Source organism: Lemur catta, chromosome 1 (genome assembly GCF_020740605.2).
Source record: "Lemur catta isolate mLemCat1 chromosome 1, mLemCat1.pri, whole genome shotgun sequence".
In the NCBI taxonomy this organism is placed as follows: domain Eukaryota; kingdom Metazoa; phylum Chordata; class Mammalia; order Primates; family Lemuridae; genus Lemur; species Lemur catta.
In genome coordinates, this window is record NC_059128.1 from 24060751 (window position 1) to 24076620 (window position 15870).

The following is a 15870-nucleotide window of genomic DNA, read 5'->3' on the forward strand; positions in this document are numbered from 1 at the left end:
TCGAACTCCTGACCTCAAGGGATCCTCCCATCTCGGCCTCCCAGAGTGCTAGGATTACAGGTGTGAGCCACCACACCTGGCCTGAAGGTGTAAATTCTAGGATATTAACTAAATTCATTTTTTCACAATATTTATTAGATACCTCAATGTTCTGGACACTGTTCTGGTAGAGACTACAAGGTCCCTGACCTCAGGGAGCTTTTATCCTAGTGGGAGAGACAGATAATTAACAAAGATATAACATAATATAATATATAAATAGTTTAAAAGTACTATGCGATACAGGAATACATTCACGCGTGGTATATGCGGACACACACACGCACACACACACACGACTCTTCCTTATGGAATGCCCTAATACAACACAGGATGCAGAGCTTGTTTCCCTAGCAGATAGGCAGAGAGCATGCCAGGTGTCTGAGAGCACCCAGACTTGTCCAAATCACACCAATCATCGGACCAGCAGGTCCTGCTCCCCATTAGCAAAGTCTTACTCTCTGTCACCGCTTCCACCTCTCTGGCATTTTCAGGAACCACCTCCAAGGGCAGCAGACCCCAATGTAGCAAGAGAAATGCAGAGCTAAGCAGGGGCTGTCTGGCACCAGCTAGGCAGGCATTCCGAGCTGATGTTCTTCTGCCTTTCCCTCTAAAATGTGACCACATTTTACCATCACACAAAGTCTGTCTTCCCTAACTGTATGCCCCCTCCTATTCTCTAATCTCTCCATTCTCCCTTCTGCCATCAAAAGGCATCCTGCCAGTTAAGGGCTTTCAGATAAACTGTTCGATTTCAAAGCACGTGCCTGGTGAGGCCTCTATCTCATTTGCTCCTGAATGTTTCCTGGCCACACAGTGGGAATGAGGGTGGCACGGTGATTTCGGGCATGTTCTAGAGTCACACAGGCCTCGATTCAAATCTTGACTTCCCACCTGCTAAAAAGTCATGCAAACTCTCTGCGTCTATTTCTTTAGCTGTAAAATGGGATACCAGTTCCTAACTTAAAGAGTGGTTGAAAGGATTAAATGAGATCATGCCTACAAAGCACTTAGCACTCAGTCAGCACTGAGTAAGCACCTGCTGAATGCAATCAAATTAAGAATTCCCAGAGCCAGAAATGGTATGTTCCTATAGTCCCAGCTACCTGGGAGGCTAAGGTGGGAGGATCACTTGAGGCCAGAAGTTCGAGTTCAGCCTGGGCAACACAGCGAGACCCCATCTCTCAAAAAAAAAAAAAAAAAGGTTTCATGTTACTAGTATTCACTTTGTAAAAGATATTAAAACAAAATGAAAAAGAAGGAAAGAATTCCACGAATGCTTCAAGGAGTGCTGCAGCTGAGGGTCAGAACCTAAGAGGGCTGGAGGCCTCCATTCCCCACCCACTGCCTAGAAAATGGGGCTACCCCAACCTGAACACTGGGGTGCTCCCTGAAGTCCCCATTCATCACCATTTCTTCCAGGCGGTAAAGACCAGCATGGGGATGAGGAAGGCACACTCTTTCATGAATGACAATTCCCACTCTGTTTCGGGTCTTCCTTTTTCGTTCCCCTCTCCTTTGACAGAAGAGTTTAGTGCTTTTCCTCCCCTCAGTCCTCCCACGTGAACATCGCGGGCTGTGCTGGGCCCAGCAGTGACCTGAGCTGCAAGGACAGCAAAGGGTAAAAGGAGCTGTTTTCATAGATGTGTCTGGCAACCCCCTGCGGGAGGCCAGAGCTCAGAGCAGGATCCAGGGAGAGGGAGGATGGTGTTCAGTCAAACCAGACAAGAAACTACTGCTCTAGAACTTGGAATCGGCTGCTCTCTGAACAGCCCTGAGGAGCAGAACACCATGGGGAGGAGGAGAAATCCTGGTTGGATGGACCCCCATCGGGAGGAGCTTGCCCCTTGCAGGAGAGCAAATGCAAACAGTTGTTCCCATGTCTTCCCTTTCTGTCCCCAGGTTCCCTGCAGAGAGTTGGGGCCCAGCTCAAGGACTTTCGGTTTCCAGTCTCTGTGTTCTAGGCCAGTGGTTCCTGTCTCCTAACCTCACAGGGTAAACCTCACTCCCCTCCTGCCACCAACACTAGGGACCAATCCAGGGTTGACGCTATTTTGTCAAGTAGGAACAATAACGGGGGAAAAGGCACCTAGTACAGCCATCGTCTCATAAAAGAGAAGGCATTTTCACATCCCAAGTGAGGAACGCCATAATCTGAGAATAAAGGACCATCTTCACCTGAACTGGGTTCTTTTTAGGAAGCTCATGGGGCTGTTGTCACTGTCCTCATTTTGTTCCGATCCTCAGCATTGCAGACTGGCAGGCGAGGTCCACCTGCCACTATTCAGAGTTCTCTGCCCCCGTGCTCTGTCTTTCTCCCCAAATTATGTTCTGGGCTTGCTCTTTTGTTATTCAAAATTTCTAAATCTCTACCTTTCCCAGAATGGTTTCTCTAGAAGTTTTCCAGAAGGAAAACGCCAGGGGATGGCGGTACCAGAAAAGGGGGATGAAGTGCCCGCGGGAGGGCTCCTGCTGCCAGGCCGATTCTCAAGAGCAGACGAGGTACCCGGAGCAGGAAGGGGTGCGTGTCCTTCCTCCCTCCACCCCCAGCTAGACTCCTGCAAGCTCTGGCTCACTGGGCCTCCTGGTCAAAGCAGCGTGGGTTCTGCTGGGTAATTTGCAGGTTTGGCTGGTAAGATGAGAAAGGTGTAGGCATCTTGCTGGGCCATTACTTATTCTGCACGGAGCAGGGACAGAGCCCGACCTGCGGCCGCCACAATTACCCAAGGTCCCCTGGATCCCCACATGAGCTCCCACCACAGCTGCTTGCGAAGCAGCGGCAGCTGGCCAGGAGGAGCAGGGGTGACTGTGAAGTCAGGAGACCGATTGTGACCCACTGATATTTATACACCCTGGTGAATGCTGCCCCCTTCCTCATGGTCACCTTGGGCATCTCTTCCCAGTTCCCAGCAATGCTGTCTCTGATCAAAGCATTTTTGGAGCTCCTCTTGGGAACTGTCTTTAGGGCCACATTATCTAAGAAATAGAGTCACATCCTCACTTTCTTTGTAATCAAAAATCTCTTTGCTCAGCTTTGTCACCCAGCTAATTCCCGAGACTTGCCTCCAGATGACCTTGGCTGCATTAAAAATTAAATCCACCCGCGAAGGAAGAGGAGTCACCATCAGCAAGCATATTCAAAGAAGATGATGCAGACTCTGATGGCATAACGAGCAGAAGTGAGCAACAGAGATGCATCTAGAACATGCCTCCCGGGGATGCAAATCTAGCCTTTGGTGGCTACTTGATTTCACCTAGCCTGGCGTCTACCCAGGGAGCTGGGGTGCTGTTATCCCCATTAGGCAGATGAGAACATGGAGGCTCAGAGGCTAAGTGACTTGTCTAAGGTCACAGAGCTACCAGAGGGGCTGCGGACTCCAGCACGGGGGGCTTCCTATTGGATTGTCAAAAGCATATGGCATTTGTTTAAATAAAGGTACGTGTGCACTGACTCAAAAATAGCCAGTCGGCCGGCAAACCGTTCCAGTCTCCTCCCTTCACACAGCCACAGTGAACCTTCCCTGCCAGACACCAGCATCTGCTATTTGGACCCATCTGCAAACCAAGGTCAGATGGCAGCCAGAGAACATACAGGGACCTGGTAGTGACTTCGGCAGTCCCGACTTGCAGACTTCAACAAGACCCTCTGGGCCTCAGGGTCTCCATCTGGAAAATGAGGATTTAAAATAATTCCTAATCCACGTGTGGGACAGTATCCTTTCTGTTTCCTCCTTCATTCCCCTCAACGAGACAGCAGAGGTCGAACAGGATAAAATGCAAGACAGTGGAGGTGAGTTGGAACTTAGGAGTCAGGCAGACCCAGGTATGAGTCTGACCCCACTGTGTACCAGCTGAACAACCTTGGGCAAGTCACGCAGCCTCTCTGGGCCTCAGTGTCAACATCTGTACAAGGAGGAGAAGAGCTTCTACATCACAGGGTTGTTGCAGGACTTCAATGAGCCTGTGTATGCAGGACCTGGAACGGTTGACCCTGAATGTGATGCTCAATGCCAACCACCCCTTGCCCCCCAGAATAATGCCCCCTCCCTGCCTGCAGTGGTGCCTGAACCCTCTCTTCTGACCCCTTCCCGTGCATCCCTCCCATCCTCCCACCCACTGGGACCCACCATGGAAGAGCACTGCCCCCTACTCTAGGGAGATACAAGTGAAATGGTGACAAGGCAGTAAGCAGCAAAGCAGAGACCATCCAGCGCTGCATGACTGCTTTTGAACTCTGATGGGGTAACAATGATGGAAAAGGAGAACCAAGTAGTTTGCAATAGAGAGAGAGAATAACACAGGGGACTGTTTGTCATCTACAGTGTGTCTTGCACAGTGAACTCCAGAGACAGATCTGGGCTCAAATTCTGGTTTGGCCTTTTATTAGCTCTATGACTTTGGGGGTGCTGAACCCCCATCTTCTCATCTCATCTGAAAATGCATGTGCCTACTTGCAGTACAGTGGTGAGATTCAAAACTGTAAGGTAGGAGAAGCAGCCGCATTGTGCCTGGCACATAGTAAATATTTAGACACATCCTGGCTATTAAGTTACAGAGCCAATTTTCCAACAAGTTCAAGCTGGCCTAGGAGGCGCTGGTGCACGTCTGAAAGACCAGAAGTGGAAAAGTGAGAGGATGTCCAACGAGGCTCTGCATGCACCCACCCTCTGCTCCCCATCGACATGAAATGAAGGCGTTTATTTAAAAGGGGCAACGTGTACACCTGAGAGTGCAATCCCTGCCCGATGCTGTGTCTTCCATAACATTCCAGACGGGTCCACTGGGCCTTCACACACCTCCAGCAATGAGCAGCTCCCTGCTCAGGTAGTTCATTTCTGAGTACCAAACATCCAGGTTAATCAAAGTCCCTCTCTTTTGCCCCAAATCATTTTGTCCCAATTTTTGCCCAAATTTTGTCCTAGTGATTCTATTTTGGAATTACTCTAAAGCCAGCAAACCCAGCTTCCTAAAGAAAATATGGATCTGTGACTCAAGCTAAGATTCCTAGGGCCAAGGTCACACTTCACACATTTGCCAACACCCTGGATGGGGTACTGGAGTGTTGGCTATTTTGTGTGGGAAGCATCAGCGTGCAGAGAAGGAAATTCAGAGCTGGTAATGCCAGGAAGTTCTGCTGGCTGGCCCACTGGGTGCAGTGAGTAAGGCCTTGGCCTCTTGGGGGTCCTGCGAGCCCCCTCCTGAGGCATCCATAGGACGGAGAGGCCCCAGGCCCCACAGGCAGCCTCTGGAGGTGCATGTCTATGCATGACCTTGAATCTGAAGGCCCTGCCAAAGGCATAACAACGAGAAATGTCACCAGACACAGTCTCTTTGATGTGTCCTGACCTGGGGAATTGGTGTCAGAAGACACACAGAAAAGCCAGATGGTATTTTCCAGGGTCATGGTCCACCATGGAGCGGAGCCCAGGGCCCCTTTCATGTCCTTTCCCGAGTCAGTCCGCGCCTAGGTGGCTGGCGTGGGAGGAGAGGCCGCAGAGACACAAGATTAATGGCTTCCTGGGCAGGTGAGCAGCCGCCCACTTGGCCAGTCACGATCCTCCAGCGACTCCCTCAGCCTGGCTCCATGAGGCGTGAAGTGGAGAGAGAGTCTGCGGTGAGGTGCACGCCTGCCAACCCAGGCTGCCGTGTCCGCCGCCTCCGGGCCGAGCCTGCCTGGGTTTGCTCCTGCTGCAAGCAGAGGTGCAGCTGGCTGAGACGCGCACCCCACCGGACTGGTGGAGCAGGTGGGCAGGGAGCCGGAGCAAGGACAGAGCCCGGTGTCTGGAGGTTCGTCCGTCCAGAGCACTGGCTTCCAAGTTTGCATAAGGATCTCGTCTATTTCCACATTGTTTCTTAAAAAGTTTATTAGTTTGCTTGTTTGCTTAAACTTGGTTTCCTTAACTTATAAATTAGTTATTTTCATTAGAGAATATACACTCTCGTGCAATCGGAGAAGTAAAGTTAAAGGCAGAAATCTCCCCTGATGCTAGGATTCCCTTTCTCACAGGTACTCAAATGACAGTTTTTTTTTGTGACTCCTTCCAGAAGTTTCTAAAGCATATGCCCAGCACTTGGAGCTTAAAAAACCATAAATGCAATTTTACTATATATATACTGCTCAGCCACTTCCTTTTTCTTTTTACGCAGCTCTATGTTGCTTATATTTCCATGTTAATCCATACGGACCTCTGAGGCTATGAGGATCTTTTTCTTTCTTCCTTTTTTTTTTTTTTTTTACATCAGCAGGATAACGTGCCAATATCGTAACAAGGTTTGAGGGAGTCGCATCTACACATGAGCGTGAAAACCCAATCACTACACTTACGAACTGAGAAAGGATCCTGAGGGACTCTTTTTAATGCCACATTTCTCGATTCCCCTATATCATAATCTTGGTAACTTTCGTCTTATTAGTTGTATATAATAAACTCATAATTCAGTAATACTTTAAAATGAGTTTACATTTTTCTTTTTAAAGACCACAGTCATGTTCACAGGGAAGGCTTGGGGCTCATCTGGCCTAGTGAGGCCTGACAACACCCCTGCATGAGCAATTGACAAGTGTTATTTTGTTAAATCGTTCTGCAACTTTGTCACAGAAGGATTCATATTTCCATTTTTCACGTGAGGCCAGCATGGCACAGAGGGATTAGGTGGCTCACCCAAGGCTGCACAGCAAGGGAGAGTCAGAGTGGCCGGCTGAATTCACACCTGTGTGACCAGTGAAAGGTATTCACTCACTCCACAGCACCGTGCAGGGGCTGTCTGTTCCTCGATGTTCTCCTAGCGTGGGTCGTAAGAGGGGGCTCCCTCCTCCGTAGCACCTTCTGCAGCCTTCCTGGCTCAGCCAGAGGTGTTTATATGCACAGTAATATTGCCAGACCCTGAGCAGAACTCCGATCAGAGATGGCCAGTTAGGTGCTGACCTTGGGCTGGGCTGGAGTAGCCAGGATGCTGTCTGGAAGCACCCACAGGGCAGGCAGCAGGCGACGCATTCCTATTTCTGTGCCAGCCGTGGAGTGAGGCCCTGGGAAGGCCAAGGTGAGGTGCACAGAGCACGTGGTCTTGATTCGCACATAGCTCTTACCCCCACCTCCTCCTACACACGCCCACTGGGAGAGGGGTGGGAGTTCCTACTGTGTCTTCACTTAGGTCGCCAAGAGCAGAGAACCGCCTAGAGGCATGGCCTGGGGAGAGAGGCATGAGGGGCCAGGGAGCCGCCAGGGGGACTGAGGGCAGAGAAGCCTGCTTTGCCCAGAATGACCAGCTCATCTCTCCTCCTACCAGTTTCCATTTGTTAAAACTCTTTTGATCTTTTAATTTTCTTAAATCTGAGTTGTCTGGGTCATTCTGTCTGTCCAGCCCCCTTCTGGCTGTCTGTCTGGCTCTTGCGGTGTCCTCGCCCTGCCTGGCCTGGGGTGGGCGTGCAGCGTGACACCAGCACATCGCGTCAGCCATCTGCCCTGCCCGGCCCGAGGCTCGCTGTTCAAGCACTCAGAACTGCAGGGTCAAAGAGGCTTTTCAATGAAGCCGAGGGCAAACAGTTTACATCCCAAAGATGCAAGACATCTTCAGTCAAGAGGCAGAGGTCTGGGCTTATTCCTGCACGAGAGCTGGGGCACAGTGGCCAAGGCCCTCATCGGCTCAAGGCCTCAGCTTTCCTGTCTGTAAAATGGGGGTGCTGGAGCCGATGAGCCTCTCGGGTCCTTCCCAGGCCCCACATCCTGTCTTCTCACTCTGGGAGCAGGAAGTCCCACGGGGCATGCAGGGATACCGGGTGAAGCTTCAGAGAGAGAAGGAGGCTGAAGGTGTGCGTAGCCACAGGAAGCGCTCACTTTGCACAGCGCCGGGCTCGTGGCAGGCATTCAGCAGACGTGAGCAACTATGACTATTGTCATGATCTCTCTCTCTGATGTGCTCCTGCCAGCCAGGGCCACTGGCTTGCCCACACCCACATACCAGCACCTGAGTCTAGGAACACAGGGCCCCAGCAAGTCTCTAGACTAGCAGCAGCCAGAGCAGGGTCTGGATGCCCCACCTGCCCTGCACCTGCTGAGAGCCGTGGGGGACCCGCTAGGCGCTGCAGTTACACAGAACAGAAAGCCTTCTGCAGAGTTGCCAAGCTCTAAATTCAGGATGCGGGGATCCTGAATTTAGATCCTGCCATGGGCACCTGGCAGAAGGAGACATAGCTTCAGAGAACCTGAGTCCAGATTAGTCAGGGGCTGCTCCCAGTGCACGAGTTTGGGCCGGGGGCCCTCGACCCCTTGGATACGCACTGCCCCTCTCCAGCTAGGTGTGCCTCATTGTGAATTAGAAAAGCTAGGTTCAGGCCAGGCATGGTGGCTCATGCCTGTAATCCCAGCACTTTGGGAGGCTTAGGCAGGAGGATCACTTGAGGCCAGGAGTTTGAGACCAGCCTGGGCAACATAGCAAGACCCTATCTGTACAAAAAATAAAAAACACAGCTGGGCATGGTGGCACATGCCTGTAGTCCTAGCTACATAGGAGGCTGAGGTGGGAGGATCACTTGAGCCAGGAATTCAAGGTTACAGTGAGCTATGATCGGGCCACTGCAGACCAGCCTTGGTAACAGAGCAACACCCTGTCTCAAAAAAATAACAATAAAAAAAATTTTTAAACTAGGTTCAAACCTTACCCACCCTCTCAACCAGGCACTCTTAGGCAGTCAACAACTTGTACAACTGAACAGGTGACCCATCAGCAATTCAGCCCAATGCACACATTTTCTCAAAATGTATCCAAGCTTTCATCTCACACTTACTGAAGGCTCCTGCAGGACTGACCCTATGCAGGAGATTCACAGATGCATCAGACCCAGGCAGGCCCTTGAGGAGCTCAGGGTAAAGGGAAGACTCCCAAGAGAGGTGGGAAGGAAAGGTTTAATTCTCAAGACTGCCTTGTCCTTGGCAAGGCCACTTTCAAAGGCATTTGTCTATAGGCTAGGGGTTTGAAGAACAAAATGAGACCCTAGCGATGAGATGTACTTTCTGGCTTGTAAAGTTGTACAGATGCGGCCATTATCAGGCACCTGCAGGCTTACAGTCCCCCTACCGTTGGAAAGGGGCTGGGCTGGGAACTGCGTGTATCTGAGTCACTGAGCTGTTCCCCTGATGCCAAAGGTCTGAGCCTGAAGCAATTTCCAGGTAACCACTGGTGCAAATGCCCCTGCAGGGGCCAGTGCTGGCTGGGACCAAGGAACCCACCGAGGAGGAGTCCAGAAGAGCCCTAGCCCACACTGGCCCTCTCCTGGGACTCTACTGTCCTGGAGTCTGCAGACCAGCTCCTCTCACTGTCCTGAACCAGAGGGGCTGTCGTGGACATGGCCACACAGCCCAGCCTTTCCAGGGGGGCAGCTGGCTCCCCACAGGGTCTTAGGGCCGCACTGCAGCCACACACAGATCTTCCCTCCACACTGCAGCTTAGCTGTTCTTGGCATCCGCGCCTTCCTCTCCCGCCCTCACCCGTGCCTGCTTCACCTGTTCAACCACGCTGGCGCTGCTGTGGCCTCATTTCCTCACAGGGCCTGGGGCACAATTCTCTCATGGCCCAGAGGCTTAAGCATACCTCTCCACCAGGGCCTTTCCCCCTGGAAAATCAGTGCTTCTTACTTCCTGCTCTTAGCTACTCAAGTTAAACCTCATGGGCAGGGGGCCGGTAGGGAAAAGAAATTAACCTCACACTCTAGACATAAAACTTGCATTCCTCTAGCGGAGAAGTCACCTGTTCCAAAAGAATTTGGATAGGCACATGCCCAGAGTAGTGAGAAGAAATACTAAAAGGAGCTAATATTTATTGAGCACTTACTGTATACCAGTCTCTGCTATAAGTACTTTATGGTTATCAACTTTTAATCTTTATAGCAACCCAACGAGGAAGAGCATGGCAGCAGAGGAATCTGAGGCACAGAGAGATGAAGTCATTTATCCAGGATCACAGAGCGAGGACGTGTGTGCTGGAGCCAGGCAGTGATGCAATAATAAATGTTTAACAACCAGCTGGGGGAGTCGGATGAATTTGTAGCATTTGTCAACTTCTATGGTGTAAATACTCCCATCCTGGCCAGTTTTAAGCTACCGGCACGTCATCCCTGAATGCAGAGGTGGGAAGAAACGGTCAGCAGCACACCATCATGTGGAAATTAGATACAAACTGACTGCAAGAAAGTAAAATGTAGTTAAATATTAAGAAGTGATGAGTTTTGAGTATTTATTACCTTTGCTTTTAATACAAGGTATTTAATTATAAGTTTATGCAATTTTATTTTTAATAATGTTATATTTAATAATCAGCTCACAGAACTACTGAAAATTTAACAACGGGCTCTTCGGAGCCTGTTCTGGTTCCAGCACACCACTGGGGCCAGGATGCAGACTCAGTCAACCTGGAGCCAGAGTTTTGCTCCTAACCACGATACTCTCCTGCCTCCCAGAGGGCACGATGCACCCCCAGCCAGCCAGAGCTGCCCCCAGCTCAACAAACGCAACACATGCTGCGGAACCAGCACTCTCCAGGCTACTTTTCCTTCTTCCTCCCTCTTCTGTCCCCATTATCCCCTTCCAATCTCCCCAGGTTAGTGCAAATGATATTTATTAGGCACCTACTCTGTGCCAGGTGCTGTTCTAGACACAGAGATGAGCTTGGAGTCACGATCTAGCGGGCAAAGACAAACACTACAATCCAGTGGAGGCATGAGACAGAGTACATCCCCCCTGAGAGGGGTACAGGATGGCTCCACCCAGAGGGGGACACCTGAGCAGAGTTTTAAAGGATACATACAGTTTGTTTTTAGCTCTCCTATCCCCACCAGAAACTTTTCTTACAGAAAAATCCTAAAATGATCCCCAGGGAGTTAGGTGGCTTGGAGAAGAGAATCTGAACGCCAGCATCAGGCTCTGAAAAGGTGCAGCCTGCATTAGGTCTGCGAACTCAGCAGCTGGGGGAATTCCTCAGACTGAATGAGGCCCGCGCACTTTCCAGCCCATTTGGAAGTCAGACACTCAAGGAGGCAGTGAGTCTGTTGTGCATAGGTGTGTGCCTAGGTATTGGGGAGAGGGGCTGCCACGCAAGGCAGCTGCAGTGCCAGATTGCATGGAGCATGGCTCAGAAATGCCGCTTTCTGAAAGTAGAATTCTGAGCTCCCTCCTCCCAGGGTCCTGCGTTTTGGAAGGCTCAGCCCCTGGGATTCCCTGCACTCCTTCCCACCATGGGACGGCTCTGCTGCAGGAGTCACCCATGGGTGCAGTGCCAGAGAGGACCTGTAGGGGGCTCTAGAGCTCTTCCATTCCCCATGCCCTGGGCTACGAGGGCACCACGCTTGAAACAATGGTTGTGTTTATCAGGGCTGTGCGAAGATGCTGCTCTAAGCGGTGAGGGAGGAGAAGCTGGGGCTCACTGGTACCCTGTTCGAGAGCCCCGGTCCATCCAGGCTCTCAACTGGCTCTGTTTCAGCTTTGGGTCCCTGGTCCTCTCTGCTCTGTGGCAGTGCAGCCCTCCAACCTGTCTGTCGTGAAAACGTCATGCAGAGACAGGTTCCCCCCAAAGGCTTGGCTTACCCTGTTTCTCCTAAGGCAAAATTCGATAGCCCTGGGTGCTGTGTCAGGAGCCCTCATTCAGCAGATTATTTACTTAATTGCCACTCTATCGATATATCTGGATGATGGCAATCACTTCTACCCACTAACTTCCAGGGACGTGGCCAGCCTAGCAAGTTCATATTGGCAAAAAGTTAAAGATGGTCATTTAAAAAACAATTTGAAAAAAGTAAACACATACTCATTCTTTAGGGCTTTGTCAAACGCAGAAAAAATAAGGGAAAGGTGTTTCTTAATCAGATCAATTTAAGAAAAACAGTCACAGGTAGGAAGGGTTGCGAAATTTAGCAAGTACTGCATGAGATTTATTTCTACTAAAAAAAATTATTCATTGTTTATCTAAAATTCAAATTTAATTGGGTATCCTGTATTTTATTGGGCAGCTCTATCTACAAGTCTGAGAATATAGGGATTCATTCAGAGGGAAATTTCTTATTCATCACCCCAAATTGTAATTCCTTCTCTAATCCCCTTGTTGTTACATATGGAAACCTAAACCACACTGATCGCATTAAACAAAGTAATCAGTTCAAGCACCTCCATCTCACTGCTGGGGCAGACCATCATTGTGAGGTTATGTCAATGGAATAAAAAAATAACTTCCAAAAGATAACATCAAACAATTAATAACACTGAACATTTAGCGCACACCTACTATGTGCCTGGCTCTCGTGAATTCGCTCATTAAATCTTCACAACAACTCTGGAAGTAGACACTACTAGTGGGAACTAAAAAGAGAACCTACTTACTTATCTGATTTCTGTAGTTTTTACAAAGACATGTAAATTTCTGGCCAATTACTTCGTGGGAAAGAAAGGGGAGGAAAACCAAGAAGGACTGCTTCCCATCAACAAATGGGCTTATTCATAATGCAACGCCAGGGCTGTTGCTATTTTGTTATATGCCACTTACAGGAAACTGTCTTAATTTCAGCGAATTATCACTGGCCTGAAGTATAGGATTGTGGGAGAGAAGCGGGTGGGACCCCCACAACAGTCATCAGTAAGTTGGCCTTACCACCGAGGAACGTGCGTTACACCTCGGGATAATAAACAGCTCATTTGCCGTGAATAAAGGCACGCTCAAGCCATCCCCGAACAGTCTCGGTGACAATGACACAGATTCCAAATGTTCTCTCTAAGAAAAAACACCCTTTCTCCTAATCCTTCTTAAACTCAACAAGACTGATTGGTTTTTATTATTCATGAATTAATTTTTTACTCAGGGTCCAACAAGGGAATTGAAGCTATAAAATTTCTCACCGATTGAGGGGAAAGCAGATCTCGACCTGAGCAGCACAGCCAAAGTCTCGCTGGCATTCCTCGGGGTGGAATGTTTTGTTTGTTAAATCAGTTAATAATCAATTAATAATCCAAAGCTTTGGGGTTTTTTTTTCTTCCCTGAGGGGAAAAAAATTGAGTAAGAACATGAGTAAGAATATTAAGGTGGAAAAAAATACAGACAGCCATGGGACCCTGGTATGTTAGGTACAGCAGTGCTGCCTCCTACTTCCAAGGTACCTACACACACACACACACACAGAAACAAGAGAGGAAATAGCAAAGGCATTGTTGGAGTCAAAAGTAACGCACAGATGAGCACAGCCTGCAGGTGAGCAGGCTTCGGGTCTGGGAGTCGGCATGAAAAGTCACAAGAGCGGTCACGGGAATTCAGAAGGGTCAGCTCCCTGATGACCTCTCTCTAATCTCTGCCTCCAGAGCGCAGGCTGAGGTACCCAGGAGCAGGGACAACGGCCTCGTAGAAGCTGAATGGCCAAGAAGGCGATCAAGGGTGGAGGGTGACTTTGCCTCTCTCTTCACACAGTTCTTTTCCCAGATCTTCACATGCGCCAAGCCATAACCCTCCTTGTCCTCTGCATGCCTTTGGTCTGCTAACCTCTCCCGAGAACACAGCCAGAGGAACTAGGGAACAAGGAGCCGCTGAGAGGCAGAGACTGCACGGGCCACAGAAGCTGGTGGTAGTGGGGTCAGACTTGATGCAGCCTCCTTTGCAAGGGACACCTCTCCCTTCTTCATCCAAAGGCAAAGCACCCAGGATTTCTCATGGGAGCCACCCAGTAAGCACCGCATTCTCCTCTGCCGGTCTGTTCACGTTCAGAGGCCAGGCAGTTTTTGCTCCTGGATGAATTCGGACATGCAAACCTGAAGCCTTTGCATGTTTACATTTGCACAAAGATATTTATGTTCGGGGGCAAGACACGGCCACCCTCATCCAGTTACTATGAGAAAAATGGTTGTGAGAATGGCTTTGCGATTTGGGGGAAGAAAAAGGTACAAGCTGTGATGACTTTTGTCATAATTATTATAACCATCACATTATTGCTATTATTTCTGTAAAAGCAGTGTTCTTTCTGCCAAAGCTTGTTAGCTTGACTGCTTAGGTAGACGATGTCAACACACCCAAGAGACAAATGACAGAGAGTAAGGCTAAAAGAAAAAGGGTAAATACTGCACTCTGTATGCTGAAGGGCTCTTTCCCCATCAAAGGGAAATGTTTTCTGCTGATGGATTAGAAAGGTGAAAAACAAAAGCATGTAACAGTTCATTTACTGTGCATCACCAAGATCCCAAACTAAGGCTCCGAACAGAGGCAGTGAGATGAGGGGAAAAATTTAAAAAATGGTTTTGAATAAAGTTTAGTGCTTCCGGGTACCCCCGCTCGTACCTCCTCCAGCCCCCATCACCTCGCTGCCCAGGTAACCAACACAGCCATGCTGGAATCTGCCTCGAAACAGCAGGTCTTTACCATCCTTGTTTTTTCTACCAAAACGTGTGAGCAGGACAGCGACAGTAGATAAAGGTATTGATGGCTGCATCAGAACAGGGGGGCCAATAACAGGCATTCTGCTTTGGGACTTCACGCAAGTAATCGTGCTCAGCAGCTCCGAACAGCTCAAACACACCCACACGCTCATACACACACACACACACACACACACACACACACACACTCCGACAGACCCACACACCTACATTCCTTCCTCCAAAACATGAAATTGAGGAGAGATAAAAGAACAAGGGCAAACTACAGTAAGTTGGAGCAAAAACAGAGGGAAGAAATAAGTGAAAACAAAGGAAAATGCTAAATTGTAAGACACAAGAGAGCAAATCTCATCTAAAATGTCACCCTCCTTCACCCACTCCAGCCTCCTCTATTGCATTTTCTTACAACTTTATTTCCGTGTTCTTTGCCCTTCAGAAAACAGGAGCACAACAGTGCTGCTCGAAACTCTTTTGTAGGTATCATTTTAAAAACACAAGCCAGGCAAAAATATCAAAAACATAAATGTAAGTAAATACTGTAACATTTTTTAAATGAATTAACAAAAAGAATAAAACAAAAAAAAACCCTAATGTATGAACTCTAGTTAATTCAAGCAATTAAAATAAAAAAGCCAAGTGAAAAGAACACTTCGTATTTGGGGATTTGGAAACTCATAGCTTCTCGATAGAAAGGCTTGACTCTAATTGGACACCTCGCATTAGCACAAGGTCCCGTTAAGATCCTTTCTGATTTGAAATGCAGGGTTTGAGTCAACACTGATGGTCAGGCATGAGGCTGACTGCAGCTATAATTGCCAGGAAAGGACCCTGATATAGTTCTAAATAAAAATTGATCACATTTGAAACCAGAAGATAAAAACAAAACCTCGTTGGAGTTTGTTTAAACTGCCTTTTGACCTCTGAATGAAATGACATTGAGAAATAAAATAACATTTTCCAGAAAAGCATTCCCAGAAAAGGCTCAATCTGGGGACGCTGAATGACAATATTGAATAGAATATTTGAAAGTCCTAAGGAACAAAGGAGAGAAATGAAAAAAGAAAATAGAAAAGAAAAAACTTCTTTAAGACCAAAATGTGTATAAGGTTAAAAAGCACTGCAAAATGAAGATGAAAAAAATTCTCTCTCTGACCCCCAGGAAAACTTGTTTTAGGTTCATACCATTTTAACTCAAGCTCAGAAAATTCTGAATTTAAGACATCTAGCTGATAATTTTTTTTTCCCACCTTGTCCAATTCCATACTGAAAGCCCCATGGGCAGATTAAGTGGTATGATTTTCCTTGATTTAAGAAAAAAGTGGATGCTCTAAGTCACAGCTTGTCAATGGCTATGTCCAGGGAGAGAAGAGGAAGTCGGGAACCTGGAACAGAGTGGCTCAAATGCTCTTCTGAGTGTGGCCATCTGTTATCA

The 15870-nt window shown here is 48.5% G+C and overlaps 1 non-coding gene across 1 annotated transcript; it reads right to left on the reverse strand.

The window, feature by feature from the left end:
• Positions 1-6276: 6276 nt before the first annotated feature.
• Positions 6277-6379, reverse strand: LOC123630962. Its single transcript, XR_006732886.1, has one exon. It is a non-coding gene; the product is annotated as a small nucleolar RNA U13 (small nucleolar RNA).
• Between the last annotated feature and the right edge of the window lie 9491 nt (positions 6380-15870).